Genomic DNA, 17294 nt, shown 5'->3' with positions numbered 1-17294 from the left:
TAAATGGCTCATTCTAGAAACAAAAACACCACCAAACATTCGTATTTTTAGGTGATTATACACTAATGAAAACATACCTATTATTACTAAATTCTGCCATATTCTGCCAAGATATCCCGGTAAATCTTACACACTAGACCTTTAAATACTTTTAATATAATACTGTTCCTGCAGAACTTTGAATACAAGACATTTACTAACAAGAGAGCCTTTTTTATATTGAGGTATTTGTATTTGTACATATTTAAAGGATCTGAATACTTCTACCACTAGTATACTGTGGCCATTATGTCATGTTGCTGCCCAAGACAAGCGCCAGCAAGTCCTGATTCGGATTCAACCTGCACTTAGAAAAAACAGCCCATAATGGATGTATAGGAGACTTTTGTAAAACTCTGCAGGAAAGTCTCTCTTGCTGATTCTTGTCTTGGCCAGCACTCAGACAGCAGAAGCCCCACGCCTGTAGCTGAATGTGCCCTGCAGAGCAGAAGCCCCAGCCAGCCTTGTGCATTAGTGATGCCCCTCTGCCCTGCAGCTCCACTCAGGGAGAGGGAGGAGACATCCATGACCGTGGCTTCTGCACGGCTGTCTGCAGGCCGCAGCCACACGGTCGCAGTGTAGACGCTGATGCTTCCCAATGAGTGAGTGAGCTGGAGACATTAGTGTACAGGCAGACACATAAATGGCACCAAGATGAGATCAATTAGACTGAGAGGAAGGTCGTTAGGCCCCTGTAATGCCAGTGGTCAAAGTACGATGCTTGTAAGCGGTGTCGTGTCAGCTGTCGGTGTGAGCGCCTGTCTGACTGAAAGTCTGTTTGTCCATGTAGCCCACTGAAATTAATGTAACTGTGGCTGTGTGAGTATGTGCACCTTTTGAACACCACTGAGGTACAATAAAGCAGCATTTCCTGAGGTGAGTGTAAGCTCCACAGGGTCAAACCTGCAACAATACCTTGTCGTGTTTGAGTCCCCGGGGCTGCGACGCAGGGTGGTGAGTAATCGTGCTGTGTCTGTGCATGCGTTGCCATTGATTTTGTCTCGGCTCCTAGCTCCCCCAATTACCTCCTACTCCAGGCTGCCAGTCCCTTTGCTGTCAGGGGGGAGGCTGGAGACTGGGGCCTCAGCGAGCTGTTTGTTTACACTGCTAATTGCTCCTGTTGTTTCCTTTCATTAGCCCAGGCTGAGCTATTGGGCTGCCTCACACAACTAAGTGCTCTTAGCCTTCTGGTCCCCTAGCCTATAGTAAATATTGGCGATGTATACAGTGCCTCCTAACATATGGCTTCAGACTGGAAATGATAGGCTCTGCTGGTGCAGTAGAGTGTTTTATACAGAGCCCCATGGAGCACTGTGCTGCTGTCTGAGTTACAGTGTGGTCTAACTGGAGTAAAACACAGAGTTGCCTTCATTGATACAAAGAGGAAGGGAAATCCTGCTCAGCTGCACTCTGGCTGACCCTCACACAAATTCAACTCAGTCTATTTGAAGTTTCACTACAGTAAATTATCTTAAGTCTACATATGTGCCTTGTGTGCATGCATTTACACTCATGCCGTATGTGTGTTTGGATATGTGCATGTGTGTTTGGCTGTATAATGGTGTGCTTTCATGTTTGCTTGGCCTCTGTGAATTATGAATCAAAGGGTTGCATGCCGGAGTGAGTTCCTGTGTCTGCAGTGCCCCCTCCCTACACCCACCCGCCCTTCCATACGCCCCTCAACACACACACACACACACACACACACACACATGCAAACTCCCATGCAAAAGCCCACAGCATCTCAACACACACAGCCGTGGCTCCTTAATGACTGCCATCCCTCTCTGTGCCACGTTATTAATTAGCTCAATGATCCTTGCCGATGGGACCTGCACCGCGGATTAGAGCCCTCAGCACCCGCACCCCTGGCTGCTGCTGCTGCCTGGCCAGGGTAGGTGAAGCGGGGCTGGGGTGGGGGTTGTGAGGTGTGTGTGCTTGAAGGTACAGTATGTGTTTTAGAGTGAATATAAAGTGCCAATGTTTTTTTTTTTTGTTTTTTTTTATCTGTATGGGGCCTTTTGTTTGTCCCTCTGTAATGTTTGTGTTAGGGCTGGGTATCGTTGAAGAAATTACGATACCAGTGCCTATACTTGTACCCTAAAGTAATATGAATACCAGGTGAATGTTGAGTGTTTCATTCAATACTTTTGTTTTTTGTACTTTATTCAATACTCATCATGTGAATCGGGGAAATGCACAAACAGTTTTGGGGGGCAGGGGCTCAAGCAATAAAAAGGGGCCCTCATCCCACCCACAAATTCTCTATTCCTACCCCAATCCTGCAAAAACACCATTCATAGTGACCCGTTATTTATAATGTACCATGTTCAATTGCTTTATTCCCATAAGAATCCCCAAATTGGACATGTTTCCATGAAATGCATTCATTGTTCAGTTGTTTAGACCAGTCCAGACACAATAGATCAACGGTTTCTTGTGGAAAGGAAAATTAGAAAGGATGCTATTTAATGACATCTGAACAAATTTCCAGTATGTACAAGAACCTGCTTTTTTAGGGGAAACGAATTGCACTTTTCAAGATATGGAGGTAGATATAGTACATTTTTAAGCTGGAATAGAAAGAATGGATTCTTTCAATGTTGAATATATGTTGCTTTTGCACTTATATGACAATACAAAAGTTCTTAGTTTTGTTGTGCTTTCCAACCTCAGATCACCACATCAGTGTTGTCTATAATGGGGACAAAGCACTTTCTACTGTAATTTATACTACTTTAATGTCTGTGTACAAAGGGAGGGAGATAAAGGGAGTTTCTCTTCTAAACACATTATACATGTTATGACATAGTTGCTGAAGACTGAAAGCTATGTAGTACTAAATTCTAGAGTTAAACCTGCAGACAATTTCTGTGGTCAGGATTTTTTGGGCAGACCTGAAACATGGCTCTGTGACGCGCTGGAGCCATGGTCCGCCAACACTATCCAAGCCCCGCAAACTGACACATGGATGACACCGCGTCCCCCTCCCCTCACCATCCCTATCAGTCAGTTATGAACGTACCTTTAGCGACTCGCTCAGTCAAATCAGCCCAGCAGTTCACTTCAGCTCACTTCAGTTCCAACAACCTGACAGAGAAGGAAAAAAAAACACCATGCTGTCACCGTCCTCTGGCTCTAGTGGCTCAAACTGATATACCCCCAGCGTTTCAAAGCCAAGAAACTGATCATTTTTTCATAATTTTGAGACCTAATTTTATACACTTTGTAATGTTTTAAATCTTATTGTAGCTTTACACAACCTTTAAAAGAAGTGAGTATAAAGAAATAGTATTTTAAGCTGTTTAACTACATGAAAGCCTTCCTGGACAATACTGGTACGTTTTATGCATTTACTTTTATCAGACACCATGGCTTTGAAAGCACACTGAACTGCCAACTCTATCAATACACTGAACTCATCTTCACTACACCACAGATTGTAAGGGTTGTAACACTTGCAAATCATAAAAATGTTTTGTTTTTTTCCACTTTCTTCTAGATGCAGGTGTCATTTGGCTGGAGAAATGATTCGGTCTTTAATTAATTGTTGTTTTTATTCTTGACTAATCTGTTGATTATTTTCTCAATTGAACAATTAGTTGTTTGGTCCAAAAATGTCAGAAAATGATCAATGTTTTCCAAAAGCTAAGTTGACATCCTCAAATGTCTTGTTTTGTCCACAACCCAAAATTAGTCAGTTTACTGTCACAGAGGATGAAAGAAAATTATCACAATTAAGGTGCTTGAATCAGATAATCGTGACTTTTTTCCTTAAAAAATTACTCAAATTGATTCTTAAAATATTTGGCATTTAATTTAATCGATTAATCGATTGCAACGCCGGGAACGATACTTCTTGGTTGCGGGTTATTGCGATCAAGGTATCAAGTACTGACAACAAGCCCCAGTTGCATTTTCGTGTCTGTATGTGTGAGCAGAAGGGGTAAGGAAATAGACTTTGGATTGTACGAGAATCCGCAGATGTATCATGTGACCATGGAGGAGGAAGAAGGGTGGGCGCCACCTGGCCCAGCGCAGTGTGCAGCATGTTCAGCTCCCCAGTGCACCACAACTCCCAGCACCACCATACTCAGCAGCATCACAAGATTCATGGACTTGTGCAGGTTCCCAGTGCCACAGATCCTGGCTACGGTCTGAGTCACCATGCACGTTGTAATCGATCTAAAAACAGTAGACTCCATCGAAACCCCTCAGTCTTCTTGCTACGTGTAATTGCCGTGCTGTTTTTTCCTCTGTGCGTTCCCAAAAATCCAACTGTTCATCAAGGGCTTAGTCACTGTGGCATGCAAATGTGCATTAATATTTTTGTCAGGAGAGAAAAAAAGAAAGAGGTGAGGGAGGAGGGGAAAAAAGGGAAACAGCCTCTCCAGATGCCTCACAATTGCACAGAGCAAATGAACATAAATGTCACTGTCAAGCTGAAATGAAGAAAAAATGTGTCACGGCAGCAAACTGTGCTGGAGTTGGAGGACAGCAGGACATGTTTTGCATATGAAGAGGTGAATGCCCAAGGAGAGCGAGGGAGAGGCTGCACCTGTAACAAATGATTGTCGCCCCCCCCCCCCCTCCAAAACACAAGTGTGAGAGCAAAGTGTAAATATGATGTTGTGTAGAACCCGACTAATATGGGATTTTTGAGACAGATGTCGATAAGTGGGGATAATTTCACTCTTTATCAATATGACAGCAGATTTTTAGACCTTTTCTATGTGGATAATGCACCAATATGACTATGCAAAGATACTCAGAGGACTGCTTTCTTGAACAAATAACTTTTTTGAGGAATATTTAAGATAAATATTCTTTAGCATGTAAAAGCTACAAGCCTGTGGTAACTGAAAAATTTTGATATGGATGTGATGTCCATTGTGTCACTTCCATTGTGCGAGCGACGTCACTTCCATCATGTTAAAGTTATTTTAACCCATCCACAATGTTTCCCTAAATCTAACCAATTAGGTTTATTGGTTGGTTGGTTAAGTATGTCATGTAACATACATAACATAGTTATTTTAACCCAAACCACAACTTCTCCTAACCCTAACCAAGTAGTTTTCGTTATGATCATTATAACTGTGATTGTTTTACATCGTAAACCATGTAACATAGTTACATAAGTCACAGTAACCCTGTAAGTGCTGGTACTCTCCACCGGTAATATATATATCATATTGGGAGTAATTGACAAAAATAATGTTTCTTTTTATCTGGATAATGTACTACTAACTATAAGTTTCCCTGGGAACACGGGCTTGTTTCATCTGATTTAATGGAGAATCTGACTTGGTGCCAGACATCAAGAACAACCATCTAGAAATAGCCAGTCTTCTCACTGATGGTCTCATTCACTTATGTAGGTCATATAGAGACATCAGTATTAAACTGAGACTGTTTCGTAATCGGTTAAAAACTCCTTGTAGGAGCTTTAAACGTTTTAACATTGTAACCAACACTAGAAATGAAGACTAAGAGAATAACGAATAAATAAAAAACAAGATACATAGCCAAAGAAACATTGGCATAAATTAACTGCTAATTTAATTTAATTTAATTGTTTTAATATAGCCAGACAATTAAAGGCAGGTTGTAAAACAAGAGGCATAGCTTCTAAGTGTGTACACTTGCAAGGGAGTTCCTCTTGTCCTCATAAAGATTCCCCATTGTGCTAAATCTAAGATCACCCATTGTTTTCTGCATTATAGGCTCTGTAAAGAAGTTTTCATATCTGTGCATATCAGAAAACACCAGTAATACACCAGTACAGACATTTCTATGATAGGCCCATTTCAGCCGATAATATTGGTTGACCAGTATGTTGGCCAGGCTCTACTGTTGTGTATGACAAACTTACTGTCAAAGTGTTGAAAGAATTCACACTTTAACGCAGTCTATCTTTTTGTTTTTGCAGGACTGGAATAATCCACCTCAGTTTAATGGACCAGAGTCAACGCTCACATATTTGGATCACCAGTGGAGCAACATCAACACTTCCTCTGCTCTGCATGTCTCCTGTGGTGCCGCTCTAACTCTGCCCGTAGCGTCTGAGACCGTAACAAATGTGCACAGTGCTGGGTACTAAGCAGTAAAGTCAATGAGGAGCTCGGGCATCCGTGAGGATAGATATGCAGGGCATGCAGTCGCTCCAAGGTGACAGTGAGGTGTGTTGTGATTATTGACTGTGTGACCTCGCGCTGACCCCGGCTGTGAGCGAGTAAAGGGCAGGGAGTTAGTGTGTGCCGCACCGCCTGTCATGCCCGTCAATACGCTGATGAATGGAGCTGGCGGTTATTAAAGCAGAATTAGAGCGGGGAGGGGGGGAGCGGGATAAATGATGGCGCAAATGGTTGTGCAGTGGAGACTGTGGAGCCGGATGGCACAGCATCACTGTCATCAGTCTTTATTACCCTCCAGGGAACAGAGGGGGAGAGACAGGGAGCGGTCAGCGCCACGCACCCCTCCACCCTCAGCCTCCACCAACACCTAGGTTGCACCTCCACATCCCTCTGCTGGCCAGACATCCAACTAATCCTGACACATTAGAACTGGATACATACCTGCGTGTCGACTCAGGGCACGCGCACACTGTAGTTTATCTTCATTCCTACCAGCAAGAACACATTTTACATAAGCATACTCCATACCAATAGATGGAGACACATACATGTGTGCAGACACATGTGTACATACACGAATACCACCTCTATTTCATTTTACCCATCATAGGCTCTCTCCGCTTCGCCCATTCCCCTCTCCCCTGTTTTCCCTCCTCCATTTTCTCTCTCACCAAGGGAGTGGAGGACCCCCACCACAATCAATCATGGTGAAGTCACAGAGCACAGCGGCACACTCAGGGCACTGTGCAGATAAGCTGGTTAGAGAGGAGAAGAGGAGAAAAGAGAGGCGAAGGAGAGGTGGAGAAACTGGGGGGCTGCACTTGGAGGGGAGGCTTGGAGGGAAGGGGGGAGGTAGCACTGGGTTCACTGCACAGTCAAAGAGTGGGCACGCTCTCCGCCAGGGAGGGTTTGGGAATGGATGGGTGAGCCAATACCATTGGTGAAGCCCCCGTGAGGCCCGGCCCCTCACCAGAGAGCTGTGCCTGCATACAGATGTGAGCGTGCCATTGATATTCTCCCCCCGTGCTGCTGCTCCTGCTCCGCTCCGCTTCTTTTTTCCTAATTAGAGGTTTATTTATTGATACCCCAGTTAATGTCTCTCCTAATTTTGCAATAGTTCTGTCTCCATTACCCTGGAGATTCATTTGCCGCAGTGTTCGGGAGCAGTGCCTCCACTAGTTTGTGGGCACCTCCCAGCTCACCTTCCTCCTAAATCTGGCCCCTGCCCCACCTCACCCTTGGATCCCCCTCTTACATTAGTGTAGCACCTGGAAGGGATAAAATCAGCAGGGTGAAGTTGCGAATGCAAGAAGCTCAAGTCATTTGATGGCTGCATGTTCTTCTGTGTTTTTTAAACCCAAATTTGCAAACGTCAGGTAAAATAGACAATGATGATATTTATTTTATTATCAGAAGAAGTCTACAGTTTTCTTGCATCACAGCAGCTTCATTTGCAACATCACAGAAGACAATTATTATTAACATAATTTAATTTTTGTTTTTAGAAGTAATGATTTGTAATTTGGATTCTGGCTTTATCAGAGGTTGCATTTTCACACATTCATCTTTGTGTGGCTCAAAATCAATCACTACAATTATTAATCAAGCAACACACTACCTGAACATTCTGTTACAGAATCCACAAACAACAAGAAACAGAAACAATACTGAGTCTTGAAATGTTGCACAAACACAAAATGTTCCTTTCAGTCTCACAGAGCTTTTCATTGAGGCAAATATTGATAAATGACGTCCAGTACGAGCCGGTGGATGACAGTGATGCTTTGATGCAGACACACTGGGTGTAATGCGTTTAAGTACACCCAACATTTTATCAAATAAGTTTATTGTATTACTTACCCAGAGTCAGACAAACTCATCTGTAATAATCACATCTCTTTGCATTGTGTTGAAAAATAGCTGTTGCACTGCTGCTAACTCTCAAGCATATTAAGAGGGGAGCTACGCTAAGAGCAACTAGCATCTCTACAGTGAGGAAATAGTCCTTCCAGCAACTTCAAGGTTGGGTGGTCACTCATTAATTTCTATTACATGGCCGTACATGTTATGCATTAATTAGGAATTAATTATTTTTCCCAGAGAGTGATTCCCAGAGCACACCATGGTCTTGTTAGGTTTGTTGTGTATTTGGTTATTAGAGACATTTTTGGTTGAATTAAAGCTATCCTCTGTTTGATCACCAAGGATTCCAGAAGATGTTTATTACTAAAATAGTCTGCAATTTATTATCTTTTCATCTTATTCCTATAAGAAACTCCTGCAATTTCATATATATCAGTTTCTCTAGGTTCACATGTTTATCGTTGTGGATTTGGTGAATGACTATGTAGTCCAAAGTTTTTATGTGAACTCTCTCAGCTCTTAGCAACACACTAGCACTGATTAAAATTTGAAACAGTTTTTTGACCTGCATCTGTCAAATCCAGTGTTTAAAATAGCTATCAGGGCAGCCCTACTTGTCTGGGAAGAGACTGTAGACATGAATGTGCCTGCCTGCATGCAAAAATATAAGATCAATATATTTCAGATCAAACAGAAAATATTTAGCCTGGGACAACAAAGCAGAAAATTAATTTACTGTTCCAATCAGGCTTAGAGAGTAATGGGAATTAGGAAACAAAAAAGGTAACAGTATTCCATAACAGTTACAGAAGAAAGATGTAATCATATTACATGTACATTTAGTAAAACCGCTGATTATTAGCAGGTTTATAAAATACATTTTCAGATACTATACTATACTACTACTATGCCCAGTTCACACCCATCACAACACTTGACGAGTCTCACAACACAACAAGTTTCAAGTGAAACCAGCTAAACTTACAGCTGCTAACTCCTCATGTCTTTGTATCATGACCAACTTTCTTGTCTTTTCATTTAGAAAAGATGAACAACATCACAGTACAGTTCAAGTTCTGCCTTCCAGTTGTGAAACTGCTGTCATCAGCTGAGAAGATAAATGGAGATAAAGTTACTGGTAAGAAAAAGTGCTAACTTAAGCTACACAGGGATCCAGTTAGCTAGCTAACCAGTCACTACTACTACTTACTACTACTCATCAGAGGTGTAAATTAGTTTCATCAGGATATGATATCGTATTGATTCTTTGGAGAATGATACAGTATTTGCTGATATCACAAAGTCTGCTGAGATACGACTTTGATTCAATTCAATTCAGGGGTCTGCGATCGTTATCAGACGATATCATAGGTCCATCAGTTACATTTATGTCAACTTATCAAAGGCAACTGAATTGTTATTCAACAATTTTATGATTGAACTTTTCCAGACCTTTGTGACACAGACATGGCATGGGAATTTCAAAATAACAACATATCTTGAAGATGACAATATAGATCTATATTTTCACTTTGCATCAGTAATATTGTATCGTTGAACACTGAACAATACATCAATCCAGACTGATATATTTTTACACCCCTACTATGCAGACTACTGCTGAGACATGTTTTGGGACAATAGGTGGTGATGCGGGTGACCAGGACAGTGTGAGCGTAAAAACAGAAGCCCTGGACCAGAATAAGTTGATGTCAGTTTACTTTAAGTTTGATTGTGAAGTGTGAATAGCATACTTTTAAATGTTTATAATTACTGCTATTGATTTAAATGTACACACTCAGATCACAAAAGGAGCAATATCAGAACAAAAAATTAATAAACAAAACAACTAATTTAAAATATTATATTAGGCCAAACCATTTCACTATATTTGGTATTGAGGTGATCCAAAAGTAACAGAAAGTAATCAAGTTACATTATTTTGATATTATGATATTTGGATTAAGTTACTGACTACATTTTTAACACATAACTGCATTGGAATACTTTTTTTTTGTTTAACCCTCCCAACCCTGGTTACAATGCTTTTCTTGCTCACTTGACACTCATTATAGCATTCACTCGTCAGCCAGGAGGCGTTCACTTTAAGGGTAGAGTCAGTAGGATTTTTCTGAGTAGTTTGTAAACTCATCAATATGTCAGACACCAGGATTTTGGGCTGGTGAAACATCCCAAGCACAGCAAAATTAGAATGAGAAAATATAAGCAAATACAGGCAGAGGGTCTTTGTAGATACAGTCATATGTGATGATTGAAAGGGATTATATTTATATGAGTCTATGCATTGTTTATGTATGTATGTATATATGTATATATATATATATATATATATATATATATATATATATATAAACAGCGTATGGTGTGGTGTGGTGAGTAGGCCCCTAATAAGCATGGATGGCCACAACAGGGAGGAAGCATTATGTTTGCTAGACACAAATTATTAAGAATTGTTTAGTGCAAATAAACTCACGTTGACAAGTGCTTTACTATTATACAATTATTTATTTTGGGAACCTAAAAATACAGAAACATATCAAATTATACAGGAAAAAAACATTGGCACCAAAAATTACAATATTTTAGAGCTCCTCCCAAATGCTCCCTGTAGCTTCTCCCATATTTTGAACCCTGGCTAAATCCTCCCTGGCTAGTTCCAGTATCTGACTCTTCTTTGTTGAGTTTTGGATTTGATCTCAAAATCATTATGCCCCACATTGGTTTGAGGTAAACACATGTTGGAAAAACTATAGTTAAAGCTTCAGCATCATTGCATGTTTTGGTTAATACAATTGTGTTTCTGTTTTCTGCAAGGCAGAAATGATCACACATCAGAGCAATGTTAAAGCATAACAATGAAAGTGAAAGTGAAAAAGTCCGTTCAGTGTACTCAGTATATTCTTTGTCTGAACTTCTTTGAAGTTGACACACTCACATGAAATCTTGAAATTTAGCATCCCCAAAGTCATAGATGAGCTGAATGATCATCAGCCAATGTGGTTTTGGTGAACTCAACTATAATGAAGTAATACAAAGGTCTCTTTCAATGGTTTCACTATGTGGAGAGAATTAAAGGTCAAGTCATGCAGAAGAAATATCTCCCAGATCTCACACAAACACAAGTCCATATTGACATCAGGATTTCACAGCATGGTTTGAAGCTGGGATATAAATTTGCAGGAATTCCCGCTTTGCTTGCTGAATTAAGAGAACCTGGCCTGACAAAACGTGTGCAGAGTCAACGCTCATATAACAACCAAACCACAAACTGCACCCCACCAAGTATGTCAATATGAGCTGATTGGATCATCCCTCTCATTTTGAACCCACTCGGTGTCACCCTGCCCATCTCTCCCAGCTGCTGCTCTAAGCCCAGGTGCTGCTGCACTGACTGACTCATGGATCACAATCAGCCCCCTCGTTCAACCCAGCAACATCCCTGTCAGTCTCTTCTGTCTCCCCAGGGCTCAGTCTGATCCCATTCCAGCCATCACACTGACTACAGCTGCCCCTGGCGCCGCGCTGGAATTGGATGGTCTGATGACTAGTGCAAATGGTCGATAACTGTCCCTGCGATCTGCACAAGACAATGAAACTTACATCCCTGGATATAATTCTGTGGTGGCAGCGTATGCTCAGTTTTGCAAATGTGTCAATAGATTAAGAAAAGATGCTAACAAGATACAGAAGCAGTTCATTTGGGAGCGTCTTTATCATAATGCTCTAATGCCCTTCAAATGGGGAGGATGAGCTTTTGTGCACCAGCCATCGACACCAATGGGTTAACTAATGATGGCATTAGTGTGTGTGTGGGTGTGTGAATGAGTGTGCCTACGTGCGCATGTGCCTGTGTCTGTGCACTATCATTTGTGTGTGTATATGTGTGTATGTGCCTTTCACAGGTGATCAGTCAAGGCTATCCACTCAGCCCTTCTCTTGCAGCCCCCTCATTACAGCCCACTATCTCCTCTAAACACCTGCAGCCCCACAGCCCACCTTCAGCTCCCGGGCCCACACGCTGCCTCTTTTTGTCCCAGTGTAGAAAGAGGCTGCCCATCACATCAATCTACTGCACTGTTTATATTTATGTACAGGAGAGAGGCTAAAAAAGGCCCCTCTTACTGTGGGCTTTATTGACTAAGCATTAAGCGGACATTATCAGGCGATAGCCTAGTTATTTATGAGGCGGTGATAAAGGCTGCAGGACTGAGTTATGTGAGAACCAGGAGCAGGATGAAAGCTGCTCATACAGCAGCACTGATACCCGACACTTGCCTCTCTCTGTCTGGGTAGAGAGGCACAGCAAATGCGCCAAACGGAGCTGAAACACTCAAGGATTTATGGGCGGTAAATTTATGCTCTCCATAGGTCAAACGAGGGGCTGTTTATCTGGGTTTCATTGTCACTGTCCTCGTGGCATGCACCGCAGGTACTGAAATTTTCATATTTGCCTTAGGCATGTAGCCAGAGAGGGAGGGGGAGGGGGGATCTCTCTGCGCAGTATTCCATTGACCTTCTGAACTTAGTTTTGAATTTTCAGAGCAACACTGTGCTACTGCTTCTGAGATGTTGACATAAATTATGCGTGACAGAACACACCCCTCCTTAAATGTGCATGTTGAATACTTGTGTATTCCAGTGGTATGCAGTAACCTTGCACAAGAGGTCTGTGGCTGTCTTTGACCTTAAGTGGGAGGGTTGCATATCTCAGTGTTTCCTGACTGACAGTTTTGTGGTTACATACCATACCTGGATGTGCTTTGATCTTGTTCTAAAGGTACAGTGTGTAAGATTTACAGGGATTTATCTGCAGAATATGGCAGAAATTAAACATAATATTGATAAGTAGAGGTGTCACAATTTCAATTCTAAATTGAAAATCAATCAAAATGAACATTGACAGTAATCAACAATCAAAAGTAGGATTGGTGATATTTTTTGGCAGACCTGGTGGCAGGCATGAAAAATAACTAAAGAGAAACAGTCAATCTTGTCACTGATAGTCTCATTTACTAATGTAGGTCCTATAGAGAGGCGAACACGCCCCTTCCGGTGTACCCCATGGAACCTTACTTCAGAAAAATGTAAGCTTAGTCTATGGGACAAGTATTTGTTTTTTTCCCCCATTTGTGTCACAAATTACACGTATGATATTTAACAATTTAAAATATAATTTTAGAAGTCAAGACAGTCACATTTTGTGGTAGGTTTGTTCTGTTTTATGTGAATCTGTTCAGTGAGTTACATGCCTCTCATCTCTCTCTGCGTCACTCTCCCTTATAACATTATCTTACCTTAAGTGTTCTTTCTAGCAACTCATGGTACTTTTATGAGCTGGGAAGCAAAAGAATGAGCAAGAACTGTTGCGTCTGTGACTGCATCTCAATATGAAAACACACAGATATTGTACCTTCAGTGGCTAACATTAGCTGTTGAAGGGAAAGTCATGACAGCGTTTACTCGATTTCTGGGTGTGTAGTCTTTGTAATTCCGTATCTTTACATCTTTACATTGTCTTTATGTATCTTATGCAGTCTTAACTTCGAAAATTAAACAGCATATGTGTAATTCATGGCAAATTTCAAGCGGGATCACAGTGGACGATGGTTCATATTTTTTCTAGTAAGGTCCCATGGTGTTTCACTGGAAGGAGAGGGACTTATAACCAATTAAAAACTCCTTGCAGAACATTTAACTACCCCTTAAAGCATGCACTGTTCTGTGACTGCAGTAGCATGCTGGCACTAGGAGAGACTCGCTTCCAATAACAAACCCTCTAGTCTTCTTCACATATTAGGTTTCAGGTTACCCACAGGGTGACCTTCTCTAAAGGGCTTTTTGCAGGTAAGAACTTGATAGTCTTATGCTGTGTTCGGAGGTCACAATTTCCCAGTTGAAATTTCCAACTTTCAACTTCAAAGCTTCCGGTGCTCAATGCCAAAAGTAAGCAGAAAACATGGCTTACCGTTAAAAATTGATGAGTTTCTTTAGCGTGACAGCAGAGCAGCCTCCTTGCATAAACAACACAGAGGGGGGAAAATGACACATGATGTGACAGAGGCTGGTATACTTTTGATTTGATGGTACTTTATAACACTGACAACATAATTTGACATCAATGTATATACAGAACAGGTTTTACTGCATAATAACATGTATGTTTTTAGGCTTCCATGGGTACTGCCAGTGTTGTGTCAGAAATTTTAGAGTTCTGAATTGTTTGGAACACAGCATGATAATAGCTTAGCCCTCAGTGCTAAAAAAAAAAAGTTGATCCCAACTAAAGATTTTCCTCGTTGACTATCAGTTGTAAGTTTAAGCCAATAGTCAACTACTGAATTTAATTATTTATTTATTTATACATTTTATTTATGCATTATGTGCAGTACTAATGGCAAAAAGGGTTAATGCCTCTGAATGTGTCAGGACAGCCAGCAGGAGATTCAACATTTTGTTAATCTCTTTCAACACAGTACAACCTCCCACAACTCTCATTGATGATAAAACATGATGAATAACTTCCAGACTTCCAAAAACAAATACTCCCTGACTTATCAAGACTATGGAAGATGTGTACTTACAAATTAACTTTCTGAGTGACAAACTTGCTTTCCAAGCGGTTCACGCCACGTGTCCTTGTCTGAAGTCTGATCATAGCTGCTGTTAAATGTTAAATCCCCTCAGGTGCTGTTTTCTCTGTCCACCGGCCTCCGTTGATCTCAGAGGTTGTATTGCATAGGACCACTAACTGAGCTAAGGTCAGAAGCATAGTTAGCAGCAGTGTGTTGGGAAAAAAACACTGTGTTGACAAGGAACAGCACCTGAATAGGATCTGAGTTGTTTATTTTTCTGTGTTTAACAATGGAAGTGTGGTCGACTAAGACTTACGTTGACTATTAGGGTGCAGCCTTTATTTAAATAGAAACAAACTGTGGCTCTGAAATTGGAAGTCAAATTTAATCTTGCATTTTGAGAATCACACCCCTCTTTATAAATATGATTTGAATCGTTGTGTTTTTGTTCCCCTAGATTGAACTGTTTATATCTACAGAGGGTGTGGGTCCTCTTCCAGGGAGTCCGCCATGTTGCTCCGCCATGTTTCCACAGTAGCCCAGAATGGACAAACCAAACACTTGCTCTAGATGCAGCCTTTTCCATTTTCAGTCTTTGCACGTTCTGCGGCCAATGTACGTTCTTCTACACGCTTGGAAGGGGAGATCTGCAAGCTCACTGCTAGCCGCCACTAAATTCTACACACTGGTCCTTTAAGATATGGATTTGTAATACACAGCCTGAAGAACCTTTGTGTGTTACGTCACTTGTATCTCCCCTATCTGCACACACATCTCCTCGCTCACACTTACATGGATCTCAAACACACACTGTCACCCAAATTTTGAGTATACACGCGTCCTCACCTCTGTGTACTGTACAGAGCACCGTCTTACCCAGCCAAAGCCATCTTTCTCCTCAATAAACCAGGTCAACAAACAAAAAGCAATTATGTTGGGCAGCTGCCGCCTGGGAGTGGGTAATTACAGTGCGGTGTGGACAGCTTCATTCTAAACAGGTACTAAAAGCATCATTAATCATCCTCCCTCTGACGCCTCGCCCTGGTCATGTGACACAGGCTGCTGATGAGCTGGGGAGGGGGGATCCGCCTTAGGGGGGAAGGAGGAAGACCTGATTGGCTCCTTCCAGAAGTCCTTTTAGAGGTCAGCCAGTCAGTGGAGATGACCTGCCAATGACCTTGTATCACTTGACCCCTGAGGGCCTGAGGGTCACTCTCTCATATCAGTTGGAGAGCAGGCAGCGCAGAGGCAGGAGGGAAGACGAATGATGAACAGAGAGAGGGAAGAAGAGGAGAAGAATGGCGCGAGGATGGAGGGAAGAGAGCACACAGAAGGTTTGTTCAGAGAAGAAGCACTGGGTGGGGTGAAGATGAAAAATAAAACAGTAGGCGTGAGGTTTGATTGAGCACCTGGTCTTCCCCTTTTGCATAAAATGGCTGATGAAAAAATGTGTTTTTATAGCAGCAAGGCCAGTCCTGATGGCCGCTTCACCCCTACCCCTCCCTCCTTTCCTCTCACTCTCTCCTCCTTTCCCTCTCTGCTGTTCTCCCTGTCCATTGTCAAGCTGTCCTCAGGTTGGCTGAAAGGTTGATTACATCATCTGAATCTAATTAGCGAGGAGCAAAAACATCTGTATGTTTGCTTTTCTAATGTTGATTAGTCATTAGTGTAAACAACAAAATGGCCAGAAATTGCAAAATGTGAGCACAGCCTTCCAGATCAATTTAATAATACACATTTCTATTGGATTATTTGCCTGTGGCGCCCCTGCACATACTGTGTTTTTTGGGCTGTGAAGCTGACATGAGAATCAATCCTTTCCCTCATGAAACGTAGCCAAGATGGCGCTTGACAGAGGCTTGATTGAGAAAAGTTCATGAACTGTTCCTTCACTGAGCTCAGACTGACACGGATGGCTGATTGACAGATGAAACACAAAGAGACATCTGAAAGACAGAGCGCCAGCGTCCTCAAACCGGTACCCATCCCCTCCACCTCACCCCTGCAGCCCCACCCCTTCAACCCGGCTCCCCTTCTCCTCTCTCTCCATATGTCTATGAATCTGTCACTATGGCAACCTCACCCCAGGGGCAGAGGAGGAGGGGGTTGCCTTCGTTCAGACAAATAAGCATTGCAGAGCTCATTTATGATGGTTTGTTTAGGTATTATAATACAATGATGAGAGGTCAAAATGTGTGTACTAGCACACATGTTTAGACGTGGAAGAGTGTATGTTTGAGCCTATTCATGAGACTGTATGCAGCATCTTGCTGAACATATGTAGTAAAGCTGCACTGTAAACATTTTGGCAGGAAAAAAGAACAACACATGTATTTATTTAACTCTTTTTATATCATACGTTTACGTTTCATGAAATGTAACAAAAATCAAAAAGGAGGTAAGCCTGATGATGATAGGGATGCACCCAAATCCGAATACATCATTTGGGAAAGGGATCTTTTGATTTATAAAAGAGGAGAGGTGATAGTGGGGTTCAGACAGTTAGTAAAATGACAGAGAGCAGTGAAGCAATGAGCGATACATATGTGGTCCTGGTGTATATGGTCATAAATGTACACAAAAAAAAAATTAGGTTGATGGATCAAGTAGTTTGCAAGATTAGCTGCAGACAAGCTCTAGCTGTGAGTGTCACACTCTCAAC

This window comes from Lutjanus erythropterus, chromosome 6, assembly GCF_056507025.1.
Source record: "Lutjanus erythropterus isolate fLutEry1 chromosome 6, fLutEry1.hap2, whole genome shotgun sequence".
Lineage (NCBI taxonomy): Eukaryota > Metazoa > Chordata > Actinopteri > Lutjaniformes > Lutjanidae > Lutjanus > Lutjanus erythropterus.
This window is presented reverse-complemented; position numbering follows the sequence as displayed.